Source organism: Plecotus auritus (genome assembly GCF_963455305.1).
Source record: "Plecotus auritus genome assembly, chromosome: 2".
Taxonomy (NCBI): domain Eukaryota; kingdom Metazoa; phylum Chordata; class Mammalia; order Chiroptera; family Vespertilionidae; genus Plecotus; species Plecotus auritus.
In genome coordinates, this window is record NC_137771.1 from 69,105,571 (window position 1) to 69,124,391 (window position 18,821).

Here is an 18,821-nt window from a genome sequence, read left to right on the forward strand (position 1 = left end):
CAGGGCTCAATTCCTGGTCATGTTACATGCCCGAGTTGCAGGCTTGATCCCCAGTAGGAGATGCATAAGAGGCAGCCAATCAATGTTTCACTCTCATTATTGATGTTTCCATCTCTCCATGTCCTTTTTTCTCTCTAAAATCAATAAAAGTATATAAAAATTTTTATTTGCTAGACATGAAATATAAAATAGAATAGAGTTTAGAGAATAGTTTACATCCTGGCCATATGTAAGAAATTTAATATTTATTTGTTTATTAATTCTACTATAAATATAGACTTTTGGGAATAAATGTTTCATCATTTGATGTATGCTCTTTGGACAATTTTCATAGATTTTTTTTTGTTTGTTAATCCTCATGGGAGGATATTTTCCCATTGAATTTTAGGGAGAGTAGAAGGGAGTGGGGGGGTGGGGGAGAGAGAGAGGGGAACATCAATGTGAAACAGACACTTGGATTGGTTGCCTCCTGCACATGTCCCCACTGCAGCCATTTAATCCACCCTTCAATCCAAGGGTTGACACTATAACTACTGTGCAAAAACAGGGCATTTTTCACAGGTTTGAAATGTGTGTGTTTTCTACTAGTTGTGTTTATTTTGCAGAAGTGAGGGTTCACAGAACTGTTTACACTGCTATTCTGGAAGTAGAACCAATATAACTTTCATTTTCTAATTTTATAAAAATCTATGACTGTATGAAAAAACATGACTAGGGACCTGCCCAAAGCCTTGATATGGGCTTGTGCAAGTAAAGGGCTATATACTTCAACTTCATTAGCTTCATAAAAAACTAGCCTCCAACTAAAAGGTGGTAAGAGTGCACAACTGCAAATACCGAATATTGCCCAAAACCTTGTTTGTCTGTACATGTGTTTGGTGTAAGGGAACAAAAAACTATGAAATATGGATTAAAAGGTCAGGAGGCAGATCAGGAGAGTCTAAGTTTTTTGATGAAAATATATTTCCAGTCATACACTTGTAGGTTTTCTGTTTTGTTCTGTTTTTCCATTTGGTAGATGAGAAAGAGAAGTAGGAAGAAGACAGGAGGGGAGAAACCTGGGGAGAGAGAGGGAGAGAAAGAGCTGAAAGGAGAGAGAGAGAGAGGGTTCTCAGACAAGTAGGTGATGAGTAAAGTTCTTGCCAAGCCAAGGAATTCAGAGGCATTTTCCAGAAAGCAAGAACAAACCTGCTTGAGAGCACAGAGAGGTCATGTATACAAAATGTTGGCTTTAGCAATGCAAGTTCTTTAAAAAGAAAACTTTTTAGTAAAGTATTGGGGCCAAATTCTACTTGTAAGTGGTAAGAAAGAAGTTGGCCCTAAGAAATTGGATCTAGTGGACTGGGGCTATTTTTTATTTAAAAAATTGTTATTTTCCAATTACAGTTGACAATCAATGTTATATGAGTTTCAGTGTACTACATAGTGGTTAGACATTTGTATCCCTTAAAAGGATCCCTTCTATGGGTCTAGTACATACATGTCAGCATACACAATTATTACAATACTAGAGGCCAGGTGCATGAATTAGTGCATGAGGCAGGGGTTCCCTTGGTCTGGCTGGCGATTTGGGCCAATTGGGATATCTTGCCCAGTCGCAATTGGGGCCGATTGGGGCTGGCCAGTCGGGGGAGTGGGGCCATGGCAGGTTGGCCAGCCTTGGGGAGGGGCCACAGGAGGTTGGCCAGTTGTGAGAGGTTAGCTGTGGGAGCACACTGACCACCAGGGTGCAGCTCTTGCTTTGAGCCTCTGCCCCCTGGTGGTCAGTGTGCATCATAGTGACAAGTTGACCATTCATTCAGCCGCTTAGGCATACACACACACACACACACACACACACACACACACACACACACACACACTAGATGCCTGGTGCACAAGATTCGTGCATTTAGGTGGGGTCCCTCAGCCCAGCCTGCATCTTCTCGCAGTATGGGACCCCTTGCTTCTTACACCCTCCTGCTCGCCCCTGCTTCTTACCACTCGGCTTGCTGCTCCTGAGCACTGCCGCAGAAGCAGGAGAGGCTCCTGCCACTGCCGCTGCACTCGCCAGCCGTGAGCCCAGCTTTTGCCTGAGCGGCCTTCCCCCTGTGGGAGCGCACTGTCCACCAGGGATCAGCTTCTGCATTGAGCATCTGCCCCCTGGTGGTCATTGTGCATCATAGCGACCAGTTGTTCTGGTCTATCCGCTGTAATGGTCGCTTAGGCTTTTATTATATAGACGAGAGGCCTGATGCACAAACATTTGTGCAAGAGTAGGCCTTCCTTCCCCCGGCTCCTGGCACCGGCCTTCCTCCTCCGGCTGCATGTAGGCACCTGGGACCTGAGCTGGCTTCCCTTGGGCTGCTCATAGGCACTCAGAACCTGGGCTGGCTTCCCTCCAGCCCCAGATTCATCAGGAAGGATGTCCAGAATGATGTCTGGTCTAATTAGCATATTACCCTTTTATTATAGATTATTGACTATATTCTCTAGGCTTTACTTTCCATCCCTGTGACTGTTCTGTAACTGCCAATTTGTATTCTTAATTCTTTCCCCATTTTCACCCAGCCCCCATCCTTCCTCACATATGGCAACCAGAACTTGAGTTACTTTTAAATGAAGTAATCTACTTTAAACAAAGCTCATCTGTCTGTATGACTGAAATGTCTGGTGTTTTTGTGAACCTTCATCTTTCACTCTGAGTTTCAGGTTTTTCGTTTTTCCTTTTTAACAGTGTCAGGTGGCTGTTTATGCTGCATCTCATTTTCTGTGCTTCTTTCTCATGAAAATAACATATCTACAGTCCTTTCTATGTGTCCTCTGCAGTCAGATCAGATTGAGCAATTGCCATAAAAAACAATGGTAATTTAACTGTGTCTGCAGCCAACACAACCTTGGCAAAGAGAAAGACAACCGTAATGCATTTCAAACTCTGAGCCCTAGCCCCATGTCTGCTGCTGCCTATTCCTCCAGGCACAGTAGTGACACTTAGGGATGTGCTGCCACCTGATATTGCGGGGATTGCACCTCACTGACTGTACCACACGGGCTCTGCTGCAACCTATCTTCATGCTCATCATTCTCTGCACAATGAGCTGACCCTTATACAGCCCTTCCCACCGTGCCCCAACCTTATCCTGGACTCCATTTCTCAGAGTATAGGTCCAGAGTATAGGAGAGAAAGCTGCTCTGATGAGAAAATAAAGTTCTTACCTGTGTAGGTTGGAGTGGTTTGTTATTTCTCTGCCTTTCACTGGATGGGATGATTGGGCTTTTATTTAAACTCCAATGTGACGTGGCTGCCCTGAATTACTTAATTTGAAATGAAGGGTTTAGAGTAATGTGAAACTGAAAGCACTGCGTAAAAAGCAGTGTCTCAATAACCATAAAAACAATATCTGCAAGCTATGCAAACAGGAGGGTACATGGACTTTATAGGATTTCTTATCTAGTTCATGACAGGTCAGCAGAGGACATTTGGCTCAGGTGGACTAGAAAGTCCTGAAGGAGAAAGTGGCTCCAGCCTCATTTCATGGAACAACCTGCAGTCTCCTTATCCAGCTCAACAGGAGGAAGTCACACCGAGGGCGAGACAGCAGGCCAAGGATAACAACTGCAGCTTACAGCCCACAGTCTCAAGGGCCAGCACTAATCAGGTTGAAGGACAATGGACTCCATCTAATCAGCCTAGAACACTTACATTCCCCAGCCTCCACCCCTTGCAGTTTTGCACATAAAATTCAACCCTAAGGACAGTGCAGACTGAGTGCTAACCTTTCTCTGTTGTGGCTCCATCCCCCCATTCCCTCTAATAAACTTCTCTCCTGCTTGCTCGCTGTGTCTGCCTAATTCCTTGAGTGACTTTAATCTTAGAGCTCAGTTTGACCAAAGCTCCATTGCTGGTTTCTGGTGGGTGTGGTCAATAAGATGTGGCTCCCTCTTCCCCTCTTTCATGCGGGGTAAGTTATGTCATTGGGAGAAGCAGGCCACCAGTATTTCTCATTGCTATCTACACTGAGTTGCAGAGACTAAATTCCTGGAGGCTGGGGCTCCAACTTGTACCCAGGCCCACTCATAGAGTGAAGACTCTAGCTGATGCGTAGCAGGCTGAGATTGCCTGGCCTGATCACCCTCCCTCTGGCTCACTTGTAGGAAGGAGTTTCCAAGCTGGGAGAGGCAAGTGGGGAAGACCAGAGGCTACCACCCCTGTCCAGGGGAGGAGCTGTGGCTCAGAGATATTTGTCCAGGGAGAGAGGCAGTGCATAAATACAGAGATCTCTGAAGTTCTCTCCCAAAGAACAGATTTTATTTGAAACAGTATGGGGACTTGAAGAAACTTTATTGCTAGCACATTGACTTTACAAAAAAACACAAAAGGAGGTTTTTAGCAGTTGGGAGCAAGATCAGGCCGGCAGGGGAGGGCAGTTGGGGGCGAGATCAGGCTGGCAGGGGAGGGCTGTTGGAAGCAAGTGACCTCAGATGGTAATACAAATCCATATAGAAAAACAAGAGCTCCAATAAGGGAAATGTGTAATTATAAAAAACAGTATAAATACAGATTTCCTCTCCTTTCTCCTATTAACGGGTTTTAAGAAGTAACTGTATACAACAATCCTAATATATAAAAAGCCAGGGGCCGTCACGACCAAAACAACTGGGCAGATGACCTAATAACAGGCTGCATGAGGCCACAAGGTTGGCAGGGTGGGTAGTGAGGGACAACCATATGACTGAACAGCACACTGCATGGGGCAACCATGCCGGCAGGGGGGTTAGTGACAGATGACCAAATGACTGAACAGCAGGCTGTGTGGGGCAACCAGGCCAGTGGCAGGGGTGCAGTAAGGGTTGACCAGGCCAGCAGAGGGGGCAAATGGGGGTGACTAGGCTGGCAGGGAAGGCAGTAAGGGGCAACTAGGCTGGCAGGGGGGGCAGTTAGGGGCAACCAGGCCAGTGGGGGTGGCAGTTGGGGGTGACCAGGCCAGCAGGGGAGGCAGTTGGGAGACTTCAGTCATTATGGACCCTAGGATATGTAACAACCCCAACAATAAAGTCAGTCCTGCAGTCAGTGCTGGGGTGCCATGGCGATCCAGCACTAACTGCCACTGCCACTGACTGCCACTGCCCCCTGTTTCTCTCCAGGCCTCCACGGGGGTTGCTGGTCAGCCCCGCCTCTCTGATCAGTCCCAGAGAATAGGCCCATAGATGCTGACTGGGATAGAAACCTACCAATCAGATCAGAACCAAATCTGGGTGAAGTGCTAGGAGCCAATGGCTGCTTAGGAGGCAGAGCTTTTGACACTGACTGGCATAAAAACTGACCAATCAGAACCTAATATGGGTGAACTGCCAAGGCAGAACCTAAGGTGGGGGCTGAGGAGGGGTTTGAAGGGCAAAAACTGTTTGGTGTAAGGTGTAAAAAAGCGGTTCAATTTTTTCATGACCAGTTTGGCAGTATAGTGCATATGGCTGGCTATCAGTCCAGATATAGGGTTATGTATTTTTGTCTGTCAAGTGCATCTCCTCCCGCTGAAAAAGGCTTTCCCTCCCCCATTTAAGCAATCCTATCCTATGTAATCTATCTATACTAATAAAAGGGTAATATGCTAATTAGACTGGGTCGACTGGCCATCTTCTGGATGTCTGACTTCCTTTTGGACAAAGTCATGGTTGTGGGGCTGAGGCAGAGAGGGAAGTTGGGGGAAAGATCAGGCCAGCAGGGGAGGGCAGTTGGGGTGATCAGGCAGGCAGAGGCAGTTAGGGGCTATCAAGCCAGCAGGGAAGAGCAGTTGGGAGCAAGATCAGGCCGGCAGGGGAGGGCTGTTGGGGGCAACCAGCCCGACAGGGGAGGGCAGTTGGGGGCAAAATAGGCTGGCAGGGGAGAGCAGTTGGGGGTGAGATAAGGCTGGAAGGGGAGGGCAGTTAGAGGCAGGCAGGCAGAGGCAGTTAGGCGTGATCAGGCAAGCAGGCAGGTGAGCTGTAAAAGAGCCAGTGGTTCCAGATTGTGAGAGGGATGTCTGACTGCTGGTTTCTTGGAAGCTTCTCTCTTTAGCCTCCATTTGTTGCAGCTTTTCTTTTTTAAAAAAATCTTTATTGTTCAGATTATTACAGTTGTTCCTCTCCCCCCCCCCCACCCGGTTCCCACACCACCCCATGTCCTTACCACCACAACCCTGCCACTGTCCTCATCCATAGGTGTATGATTTTTGTCCAGTCTCTTCCCGCACCCTCCACACACCTTTCCCCCCAAGGATTGTCAGTCCACTCTCTTTCTATGCCCCTGATTCTATTATATTCACCAGTTTATTCTGTTCATCAGATTTTTTATTCACTTGATTTTTAGATTCACTTGTTGATAGATATGTATTTGTTGTTCATAATTTTTATCTTTACCTTTTTCTTCTTCTTCCTCTTCTTAAAGAATACATTTCAGCATTTCATATAATACTGGTTTGGTGGTGATGAACTCTTTTAGCTTTTTCTTTTCTATGAAGCTCTTTATCTGACCTTCAATTCTGAATGATAGCTTTGCTGGGTAGAGTAATCTTGGTTGTAGGTTCTTGCTATTCATCACTTTGAATATTTCTTTCCACTCCTGTCTGGCCTGCATAGTTTCTGTTGAGAAATCAGCTGACAGTCATATGGGTACTCCCTTGTAGTAACTAACTGTTTTTCTCTTGCTGCTTTTAAGATCCTCTCTTTGTCTTTTGCCCTTGGCATTTTAATTATGGTGTGTCTTGGTGTGGTCCTCTTTGGATTCCTTTTGTTTGGGGTTCTCTGTGCTTCTTGGACTTGTAAGTCTATTTCTTTCACCAGGTGGGGGAAGTTTTCGGTCATTATTTCTTCAAATAGGTTTTCAGTATCTTGCTCTCTCTCTTCTTCTGGCACCCCCATAATTTGGATGTTGGTATGCTTGACGTTGTCCCAGAGGCTCCTTACACTATCTTCATATTTTTGGATTCTTTTTTCTTTTTGCTTTTCTGGTTGAGTGTTTTATGCTTCTTTGTATTTCAAATCTTTGACTTGATTGTTGTGATCATCTAGTCTGCTGTTAGATCTCTGTAAAATATTTTTTATTTCAGTCAGTGTTTGCTTAATTTCTAATTGGTCCTTTTTCATATCCTTGAGGGTCTTGCTAAATTTATTGGCCTTTTCTAGAAAATTCTTGAGTAACCTTATAACCGTGGTTTTGAACTCTATATCCAGTAGTTTGCTTTCCTCCATTTCTTTCATTTGTGACCTGTTTCTTTGTCTCTGCATTTTGGCTGCTTTCTGAGTTGATAGAGTGGCTTTGTGTGCTAGGTGTCCTATAGGGCCCAGTGGCTCAGCCTCCCCAATTACCTGAGGTGGACACTCTTGGTGCACTCCTTTGTGGGTTGTGTGCACAGTCTTGTTGTAGTTAAGCCTTGATTGTTTTTGGTATCACTGGGAGGAATTGACCTCCAGGCCAATTGGCTGTGAGGATCAGTTGTGTCTACAATGGGAGAACTTCTGTGCTGGAGACACCCTTATGAGGCAAGACTTGCTTCAGTGGGGCTTTGGTGCTCACTGAGTCTGCCCCCTGAGTGTGTCCCTTATGGATCTGAGGAGTTGTAATCTTGATGGTCCCACTCTGACCACTGGGTACACTGGCTCTTGGATCTCCAAGGAGGTACTAAGTTAGCCTCTGCCTGAGGCCACCCAGTGGGAGCTATGGAGAGATCTGCAGATTCCTCTTCTTTGTTTGGGTTTTGGAGGTGCCCAGATGATGCCCAGCTGTGAAGCAATGCAAGCTGCTGTGAGGCCTTGGGCCTTCTTTTGGATGTTCTGGGTCTCTCTGACTCAGCTGCAGTTTGATAGGTAAGTTTAGATTTCAAAGGACCAGGCCATTCATATGCAAAAGCCTCTGCACACAGCTTGGATTGGGTGCAGTCTTAGGGTGGAGCAAACAGCAATGGCTTCCCATCAGCCCTGCCCTAAGAGGCCCCAGGTCTCAGTTTCCCATGGTAATTGCTGCAAGCACCTCTGAGAGAAATCCGCCCTCTGAGTTCAGCCCACTGCCAGACAATCCAGTTTCTCCCCGTATGAGGTTGTGTCCCCAGAGTCTCTCTCGGAACTGGAGTTCAGAGCAGTCAGGAGCTTGTGTCTCCCTGTGGATTGAAAAAGACAGCCACGTACTCAGTTGCCAGCCCTCTCCGCGTAGGCGTGCCTCTGTACCTCTGCCTTTATTCCCGCAGCTCCTCTGAGTCTCAGTGCTCTTTTCTCTTTCCTTCTAGTTGTAGAATTTCCACTCAGCCAGCCTTCCTGTGGTTCTGGATGATGTCCGTTTTGTCTTTTAGTTGTAGTTTTGAAGTGGTTGTGCATGGTAGCAAGTTCAGGTGTTTACCAATGCCGCCTTCTTGGTTTCTCTCTGTTGCAGCTTTTCTTTCAGTGTTGTATTAGCAGCTCCTCTTCTTTTTCCAATTCCTCTGTCTTGGGATGCTCAGCTGTTCCACAGTGGTTTTACAAAGTTGAGAAAATAAAAATTATATCTAGCTGTACCCTTCAAAGTTAAGAGGAGCTCCTAAAATGATTTTTAAATGGCAGTGAGTAATCTCTTAATATTCTTACCAGCAATAGGAGCAAAACATGTTTCAGAATGTGATGGAAAGGCACTGATTGCCTGAGAGAGCAATTAAAACTCACCTGCTTATTTTTGGACTTAGTTGTTCTTATCCTTTTGTGAAAACACCTTGTTTAAAGAAGGATTTGTTGTCACACATTGAGGGGTGCTGAGGAACCTGCCATATCCTCCATGATCACAGCACTGCCCTGTACCTGCCAGAGCCTTCTCCCCAGCAGTGAGGGCCTTGTCAGCCTGCAGGATGGATTCCTTTGTTGCAGCCTGTGACTGCTTGAAGTTATGGAGGACCTCCATTGCCTGAGGAAACAAGGAGCACCGACTCTGTTTGCTGGGGAAGTCAGTGTTCAATAAAACTACAAAATTCACTCTGTAAATGCTTCATCCTTCTTAGCATCCAACAGTGGTTCCCTTCTTTCCAGGGCCACAATTAAAAATTCAACATCTTTAGTTGGGGGAAAATCTCTATTTGGCAACCCTAGCTTCTTCTTTATGATGCCACTTATGGTAGATCTACAAACACTCCTCCTCAATTGTATGCAATATCTACACATATTTTCCCTTCTGACTGGATGCTCATCTACCCTTTATATGCTCAGATACTATTTATTTATACTTCAAGTTATAGCTTCTACCTCCTCTTCTAAGAAGCTGTGTTAAATTTCCTCCTGAGATTTGACTGGATGCCAGGTACACAGACCTGCCCTACCAGCTCTACTACTTGCTGGTTTTATGTTCTTAGGTAACTTATGAGGTTCTCAGTGCATCTTATTTCTCAACTGTATTATGGGGATGACGTATCTAAAGTCATATTATTCTGAACATTAAAGTGATAGTCAATTTAAATGATCAACCTAAAAATGTACTTGGTTTAGAAAGTGTGTGCTGAATATATATCAGACATCATCATCATCATTATCATTATCACCACTATTAATGTATCTTATATGATAAACATTATCCTACCAATCCAACTGATATTTATATTTCTTTTTTTTAGGTGAGATCATAAGCTTCTTTAGAACATTGTTTCTTTAATTGTGTATTCCTTGTACACAGTGCTAAACTATTATATTGTTTCTAAATGAAAGATATGTTCTATTTCATCTACATTCTTGATAATAAATCTTTTGTTTTGGAAAAATATTCTTGTTTATTTAAGAGCACTTAACTACTTGTGGATGTGAAAGATAAAAATGTACCCATATCCCCATGCTTTGCTATCTCTTCACATATAGTCCTATCATCTTAGATTTTTCAAAAGAACCCACAAAAATTCTGGCCCACATCTGCTGGTCTTCCCCTGTCTTTTTATTCTTCACCTTCACTCCTTTCCTGGGCACCAATTCGTAGGACCATTCAACCTTGTTCAATTTCTTCTGAGTAGAGAATGTATCCTCCAGGTTCACAGAAAGTTCCTTTCAAAATGCCTTCCATCAGCCGCTCTGAAAGCTAACTAAGCTGAGCCTGGCAATATTTGAGAGATTCCTCTTCATTCTTCAGCAAGAAATTTTCCTTCTTTTTCTCTGTGATGTCCTGCCACAGAAATGTGGAGAAATCCAAAGGAAAGGCTGTTATAAAAGAAGGGAAGGCCCAACTGTTATCCTCTTGGAAGAGTTAGTTTAATGCCATCAAGGTGGACTGGAGCATGGAACCATAGACCATGCTCAAGAAGTTCATTTTAGTCACAGCTTAGACCAATTCGTTCTGTGATCTGTGGAAAGTTCCTCAGTTCTCTTGGGTTCAGGCTCAACATTTGTGAAATGATGGAACTGGTAGACAGAAAATCCACGGTTCATTTATTTTTTAAATTGAGATATATTGGAGATATCACATTATATTGGCTTCAGGTGTACAAAGTAATGGTTTGATATTCGTATACATTGCAAAATGATCACTATATTGTTTAATTATTGTCTGCCACCTTATATCAGTATAAACATTGGTTTTTCTTTGATGATAACTTGAATTCAATTCTCTTGCAAATATCAAATATGCAATCCAGTATCATCAAGGTTCCTTTATCAGTCATAAGATTGGTTTTTCTTTGATGATAACTTGAATGCAATTCTCTTGCAAATATCAAATATGCAATCCAGTATCATCAAGGTTCCTTTATCAGTCATAAGTGGTCCATCCATCAACAATGAGCAATGGAAAGTTCAACTGGAAGTGGACTTTTCTCTGCAAACTTGGATTGCTATGGATAAAAATATATACACAAACATATATACACAGTAAACCAAGTGTCCACTAATGAGGTAAGTGTTCACTGAACAGAGTTTTGAACGCCTCATGAATTAATTTAATGAGGGTTTGATTGTAGCAATATGTAGGGAAAGAAATTTTTTGCTACACCAGAAAAATTATAATCATATTAATTTTCTTCTGTATGAAGTGAGAGTTTTGTAACTTGTAGGATGGTCAATGACAGACTCAAAGACAAGGTGAAGGTGTTTATATAGGGCAGAATTATGTTGTCCTCAAGAATTCTTTCTCCTGGTATCAATACATGATAGTCTCTAGGCCTATAAATATGCTAAATATTGATCAACTGATTAGATTTTTGGCATTGGCTAACTTTAAGAAATGGAGATTACTCAAGTGGGCATACCTAAATACATGATGCCTTTAAAGGCACTTTTCTCTAGTTGGTAGCAGAGAGGAAGTCAAATATATTAGAAACAAGACCAGGATATAATGCACCATTGCTGCCTTGAAGATGGGGAGGAGTCCCCATGACCCTCCTAATGATATTATATTAGTTTCAGGTGTACAACATCTAAATCTTATTTTCAGCTCTTGGTAAACTGTAGCACACCATACATCTTGTGCTAGGAACTTACCTGGAGAATTGTGAACTAATAAATTGTGGGTTTGTGCAAACTGCTACTAAGCACATGTTAATTTGCTTTGCCATAATGGAAATAAAGGGCCAATCTTTCAGAAAAAGGATGAATAGTAGACTATAGATCCCAGACACTCATGTGAATCCAAACTTCTTTTACAATGGGAAACACATGAACTATGGGTCAAAAGGGGATGTCCAGGCATCGATCTAGAAGAACAGGAGTTAGGAAGGATCTATGCTAAGACATTTACCATAAGTTTCTTTTGGAACTTCCACTTGTCATCCTTGAAGGAGTGCTCCATGGAGATTGCATTGTCTTCCTTCTCACAGGCTGTGTGTAGGCCTAGCAGCTCCTGTAGCGAGTCTGTCGGGAAACTCACTCTCTGGGCCATCTGCTCGCTGTACTGGTTGGCTGCCTTCTGCATGGCTGCTGAATTCTCACGCTCAGCCAGAGTTATCACTGCATTTTCCAAACAAGGCACTGCTCCACTGTTGATGGCATCCACATAGGCCTTTGCCAAATTCCCCAGCCCAAAATGACACAAGATATTCAGAAAATGGACAGGAAGTTCTTACTCACTGTATCATAAGCTTTAGAGATCATCATTCTAAAAAGAACAAAAATTTTATTGAAATGATTTCTGCTTTGTCTTTCTTCCTTTATTCCCCACCTTCCTTCTTGATTTCATTGTTGTCTCCTCCTCCGTTATATATTATAAACCCACTTTCTTGTAATAACATCATCATATCTCCTATACACTCTTTCCTTTATAGTTCTCAAATTCAGCATATGATAATGTAACTTAATGATTTCAACCAATATATTCAAAGGTTTCCTGAAACATTTTCCCAATTGAAATAAATTTTAAAAGAGTTTATTTTACAGGTAGATAAAGTAAATAATTTGTGGGTAAAATTTTCCAATTAAAATTTGGACCCATATAAAAAATCAAAAATTTCAGGATGGTGACTCAAATATTAAATCAAGCCTTGGCCCATCTCATCCCAGGGTACTGTATGTCTGCTGAAGTGGTATAGATCCATGAATCTAGCCCTGTACATAAGGCTATATGTTAAGTTTTCTTCTCAAGCTCTAATGAACTTTCAGTGGCTCATGTTCTGCTATATATTTTTTCTAATTTGTCTTATTATCATCATGCAGATTCCTATCCTTAACAGTAGCTTGTGCTTATGTCATTGGTGTATTAGTTTCATGAGTTACAGTAGGCTTCAATAAGCCCTCATATAGGGAAACTTTAATGAAAAAACAAAACATGCATGTCTATGTGTGGCATGTATCTCTGCTTTCGACATCACTTAGAGAAGGAAACAGAACTATTGGCAAACCCTGGGTATAGTCACACACAATGAACGACTGTAACAATGGAGACTCACGATTTCCAGTGACAATGATTCCCTTTCTGAGGGTCTTGGTTTTTGCATCTGTGAAGATATAGTTACAGAAATGTTTGGATTGCTCCTGGAAATTGCAGTCTAGTTGGTTTTCTGACATGCACTCCATATGTTGTAACAAGTTTTTATCATTTGTAGGCCTATCAAAAACAAAGCACTTTCACTTGGGGAAGAACTTCCTGATATACTTTCTAGGCATGTTGGATTGCTGGATTTTGGGATCTCTGCCTGTAGAAAAAAAGCAAGAAACATGAAGACAGTCTTTAGGAAAGGATGTTCATTTCCAATGGTCTTTGAATCATTGTAACTCTGGTGCTTGCATATCTGCTTCTATTTAATCATGACTATCCACATAATGCTAATCTCCACAAAACAGATTTGTTTTTAATTTTTGTACAAATCCAGGAATAAAAGAAATACTTCTGAGGAAGAAGCGGAGGCATGGAGACATTCATCCCATCTGAAGAAACTTATGATTGTTTTCTTTAGGCCTTCCATGGTGTCCAATAGCTTAACTATTATTTAGATATTTGTGAATGATAGATTAATCCTAAAAAATTTAAGAAATACTTTTAATGTTATAGTCCCCATGTTAGAAATATAATGGGGGTTCTAAAGTAAGAGTCAATATTTCCTGGTAGATATATGGCAACTTATGATATTGTTAAATCAGACATTACTTAGAACAGTAAAGGACAACTTCTAAAACATCAGAGTAACAAATACAGACCATATAAATATGCAAGGTTAACCTAATGCCACTTAAAGACCTCACCTGTTCTGTATATCAGATTATATTGGAGGTGACAATGTCACACTGAGTAATTCTGGGCAAATACCAGTTGTTCCATAAATGATTCTTCAATAAATAAATAAAATATTAAATAAGCAAAAATGGGTGTGCTTCCAGGTATTACCCATTTTTCTCTCTGCTAAATCTATTCTGTGTAATTAATTTACTCTATTAACATGATAACAGGCTGTAGAATGAAGAGAGTGATGTTATAAGAGAGTGATAATGAATGATTTGACAGTTTTACTGGAAGAATATATTCATTTTGGGGGCTATTAAGATAGACAACATGAAATATGTTTAAAAATAAGTCATTTGATATTTTTATGATCCTGTGTTAACCATCTTTCATAGAGATGGGCATTTTTCTCCAAATAGAAGCAGAGGAGCTCTAAACTTCATCAGAACACAAATATTTGAGCCGCAGAAAGTCTTAGCATTGATTGTTATCCTCAAATTTTTTTCAGGGTGTCAATTTTCCTAAAATTTTTGGTACAATGTTGGATATTCCATTTCCTCAGCCAGCTTAAATTCTGATCACTTGAATTTTTTCAGTATTAATAACAATTGAAACCCATACCCACCTGTCATACTCATATCACAGGCTTCAAAACAATACAAAATAAAAATTGACCTTAAGTGCCAAATGACAGGGCTCAGTTGATCATATCCAGCATTGGGTTTCATTCCTGGCAGAATTGATCATCTAGATGCATTTACATGTTGCCATGTGTGCTTAAACTCAAGCAAATCATCACTGGAGGTCAGAGATTGCCGTATAGAATTTTATATTATATTCCACTGGTCAGAAATATAATGTGAGTTATAAATAAGAGTCAAGTGTTTCATCCTCCACCCCCCAGACCATCCTCTGATGACTGGAACCAACTTCAAGGCATTCTCCAGGTACTCATCTTCAGTGATGGTGCGTCCATCTAACATTAGCTCCAGCATGAAATCCCGTACAACCCAAATAAAGTCTGAAAAGAAACTCACAAACTCGGCTGAGTCATCTACGTCAGCAGAGAGGGGAGAGGATTTTGCCTGGATTAGCTTTGTTAATTCAGTCACATAGCTGGGATATTAGCTAAGGAATGAGAAGTGCTCCATGCTAAAATTTCCAGAGCTCACATGGAAAGAATTTTTATGGACGTTTCTATTCACTCTGTGTCCCTTTCTCTTCAACCATGATTATTGACATGAGGAAACAACAAAAAATAGTCTCAGTTACATTCACATAGACTCCATGGCACATGGTTCCTGGAAGGATAGTGCAGCTGCTCCGGGGCCTGGTGGTTGATGCTGCCCATGCTTTTGTAGACAAACATGCTGCTCAGAAGCACGGCCAGGGCAAAGATCCATGAGTCATTTTTTGAGTCGCCCTAGAAAGTGCATACAAGGGGACTGAGGTGTCTTCCATTTATTCATCCATTCAGTTGTTTATGCACTATGCTAGCTCTACTATAACTGAACAGTAAGGCAAATAATATACATTGTGAAGACTGATAAATTCAAACCTCATTTTGGGTATTCACATTGACATCACTCATGGCCCAAGTTCCTTAGCTATTAAAAGAAGTAAATGACACTGTAAATGTTTGCAAAATGTTTAAAACATTCCCAAGAACATAGAAGTATGCAATAAGAAGTGGCTAATGATTTATTTGCCACGTTCTCTTGATCATGGGCTTATTTGGGACACAAATGCTAGTTAAGTAAATTCACAAACTTCTCATTGTGCATGTAATAAAAAAATGCCAGATAATGAACTTACTTTTGTGGATGTAAAGTTTCATAGGGCAATCTCTGACCTCCAGACATGACATGCTGGAGGTGCAAATATACCTGGGAACACGTAAATGCATCCAAGGTCATCCGCTCTGCCAGGAGTGCAACCCAATGATATAACATAAAAGACAAAGGGGGAATGCAAAACCCAGAAAACTTACTCTGTGATTTCAGGCCAAGAAGGGATTATGTCTGAGTGAGAAACAATCCCATTAGGTTGAAAGTAGCTGGGCTTTACCCTAAAGCACGAGCAGAATGTGGAATTCTGGAGAGAAGAGAACCAGGCTGGTGGAAGGATCTACAGACGCCAATCAGAATTGTCAGAGAGTGTGTTCATATAAAGGTACTACATGTTATTTTATTTGACTGAAGTAGTGGTTATGTGTGTGATAGGAATAGATGATGAGGCTAAATCATAAGTGACTATATATCATATAAGTGGCAATAGAATTGGATACTGCTAAAAACCCTAGAGCTGTAAATACAGCAAGTACTTCTCCAGCTATCAGTTGACAGTTATGCTTTGGCTCCTATCAAAATATAATTAGCTAAAAAGAAGAAGGTTTATGTAAGCTACAATCTGCTAGCAATCAGTAGACCATTTTGGGATTACAGTGAAATTATTACTGAGTACTTTTAACTTGAATTGTGCTAGGTGAAGTCAGCTATTCAGAGAAAGACAAGTATCATATGATTTCACTCATATGTGAAATCTAATGAACCAAATGAACCAACAACCAACATAGAGGCAGACTTATAGAGAGCAGGCTGATAACTCTTGGAGGCGGGTGAGGGGTTGGGTTCTGGAGGGGGAAGTATTGAGCAAAAACGAAAAAAGAGAAGGTATTCATGGACAGGGTAACAGTGTGATGACTGCTGGGGAAAGGGCATGGGAGAAGTTGGATGAGGTGATAGGATGGATAAATGGTGATGGACTTTGGGTGGTCAACACACAATACAGTGTACAGATAATGTGCTGTAGAATTATATACCTGAAATCTGTATAAGTTAGTAAACCAGTGTCACCCCAATAAATTCAATTAAAAATTAATATTATAATTGAGATTATCTAATTCCTGCCCCTACTCCTTTTGGGGTAATGGAAGCCAAAGATCCACCCCTCCTACTTTTACTTTAGACTCTGGCTAATACAAATAAGGACACAGATTTACCACAACTAACAGAGTAAAGATAAACTACCTAAAATTACCTTATATAAAATGCTTTTGGTGGGTCTAGCTCATGAATTTATAGAAAGGAGGAATTCATCTTTAAGACCCAGAGACTTGTACTAAAACCTTAATTAATTTATATGGTGTAGCTGAAGTGTTTTTGGAGATTATTTAAATATGTTATTTTAATGAAACCATATTTTCACATTTCCTACTTTTAAGACCATCAACTGCCAGAAGCCAATTCCAGCATGTCAGCAGGGCTGAATCATCTGGGAATGGCTAAAAAACATCTCCCCCAAACCTGAATAGGATAATCGCTTGCTGCCAGACAGCTCAGAGCATCTTAAATCTGCATATTATTGCCTCCTGTTGGCGAAACACCTGAACAGCTGTAGGCTATTCCCCAAACTGACAATGCTTCTGTACCCTACCCTATGAAGTGTATTATCTCCACCTTGCCTTAGGACAAGTTGTGTTAATAAATAGCACGGGGTCCTTAGACAAGGGGTAGTCGTTCACCTCCTTTAGTTGAAGTTCCTCTGACCCCCAATGCCTTTCAAAATTATCTTTCGTCCTTGGACTCCTTCTTAATCATCTACGCATCAGTCCCTTTCTCTAGATTGCTGAACCCTTTGTAATGCTGGGACAAGAACCCCGGCATATGGCGACCCGAACTGGGGCTGGACTTCAACCCTGGAAACATTAATGGCAAGCTTTTGGAGAAAGAAGGATTCCCCTGAGTGGAAATAATGGTATGGTCATAAGATTAACTATGCATAGAGCCCATGTCAGCTTTGGAAGCCCATGGATCCATAAGTGCATGAGTTATACTTTGTGTTTAAGTCAGATTATAATGGGGAAAAATTTGGTCAAAAGGCAAAATTATAAAGAATTTGGAATATCAAAAGGTACTTTTTAAAATCAGGCTGAAAAAGGAGTGCCGTGGTCATCTTTATTGTGGTTTCTTGTTCAAATTAAAATCTTAATTTGTATTTGGAATCTAAAATCTGTAATAAGAAATGAAACCCCACTGCTGAAACTGCCTCTGGTGCAGAGAAATTTAAAGGTGGCAGGAGAGGGCAGAGCAATTAGCTCTCCCACAGAAAGATTACTTAAAGTTTTGTTTAAAAATTACCAAAGAACATCTTATGATAACCAAATTTTGGCTAAGATAAGCTTAAGTGCTAGTTATTACTTTGAGGAGCGAAAAAGGAAAAAATTTAAGATCTGTCTTTATCTATAAAGCATGAAAAGATATGCAGCCAGATCTGTTACTGACTCGTTCCCCCAAAGCAAGGAAGGGAGACATGTGGCAAGCCAATATGGATACCCACTCTCCCAGTATGCTAATGTAAAGTCTCCTTCTCGCCATGAAAAATTTAGAAATGCATCTGGGATTTCTGTGCATGTGTAAAGAGAAAAGCTAGCTTAAAACAAATGTGTGCAACTGTCCAACTTTTGGACATTTAGATAGGGTTTTAAGCTTGACTCTCTTTACAAAAGCTACAGAAATGAAAAGCCCAAGACTGTTTTTTCCTGCAAAAAGGAAGATGGTGGATTTGTCCAAAAGGAAAAAATTCAGGCTAGGTTCTAGCAGTGAGATTGGTATTTCCATAATAAAGAGTAGTTTTTAAAATGCTAATGAAGCTTGGTCAAAAGTTAACTTTAAGGCCTTCAAGAAAATCAGTAAATTGTCTGTTACAAAAAAATTTGCCAAAGAAAATGCTTTAAAATAATTATAACTGACTCTAGAATCTCAAAGAAATTTTTGAAATATAGATAAATAATGTATTAATTAGAAAGATCTAAGTATCCCAGGTAAAGACTGGCTACACCCTTTGTTAATGGAGGAAGGGGCTGGTCGCCCTTTCCCAGCAGAACAGACAGGTAGGCCAGTTTCCTGCCAGTAGCTATCTTTAAGGACAATTTTGCATTTGAATACCTACAAGTTTGCTAGCCGCCCTTCGCAAAGCAGAAAAAATTATGGTCATTTTAAAAAGTCAAGCAGCTAGGCCAAAAACCTGTTTGCTAGCCAAAAACAGTTTTTCCCGCAGCTGCAAATTCTTTTTTTTTTTTTTTTTTACATTTGAATTTTATTTATTTATTTTCAATAAATTTTTATTGTTCAGATTATTATAGATGTTCCTCTTTTTTCCCCCATAGCTCCCCTCCACCTGATTCCCCCAAAACCCCATGCCCTTACCCCCTGCCACTGTCCTC

The 18,821-nt window shown here is 41.2% G+C and overlaps 1 protein-coding gene across 1 annotated transcript in view; it reads left to right on the forward strand.

The window, feature by feature from the left end:
• The window catches only part of LOC308242857 (guanylate-binding protein 6-like), a 187,536-nt gene that overhangs the window by 119,540 nt on the left and 49,175 nt on the right, over positions 1-18,821 (forward strand). The window lies entirely within an intron of this gene.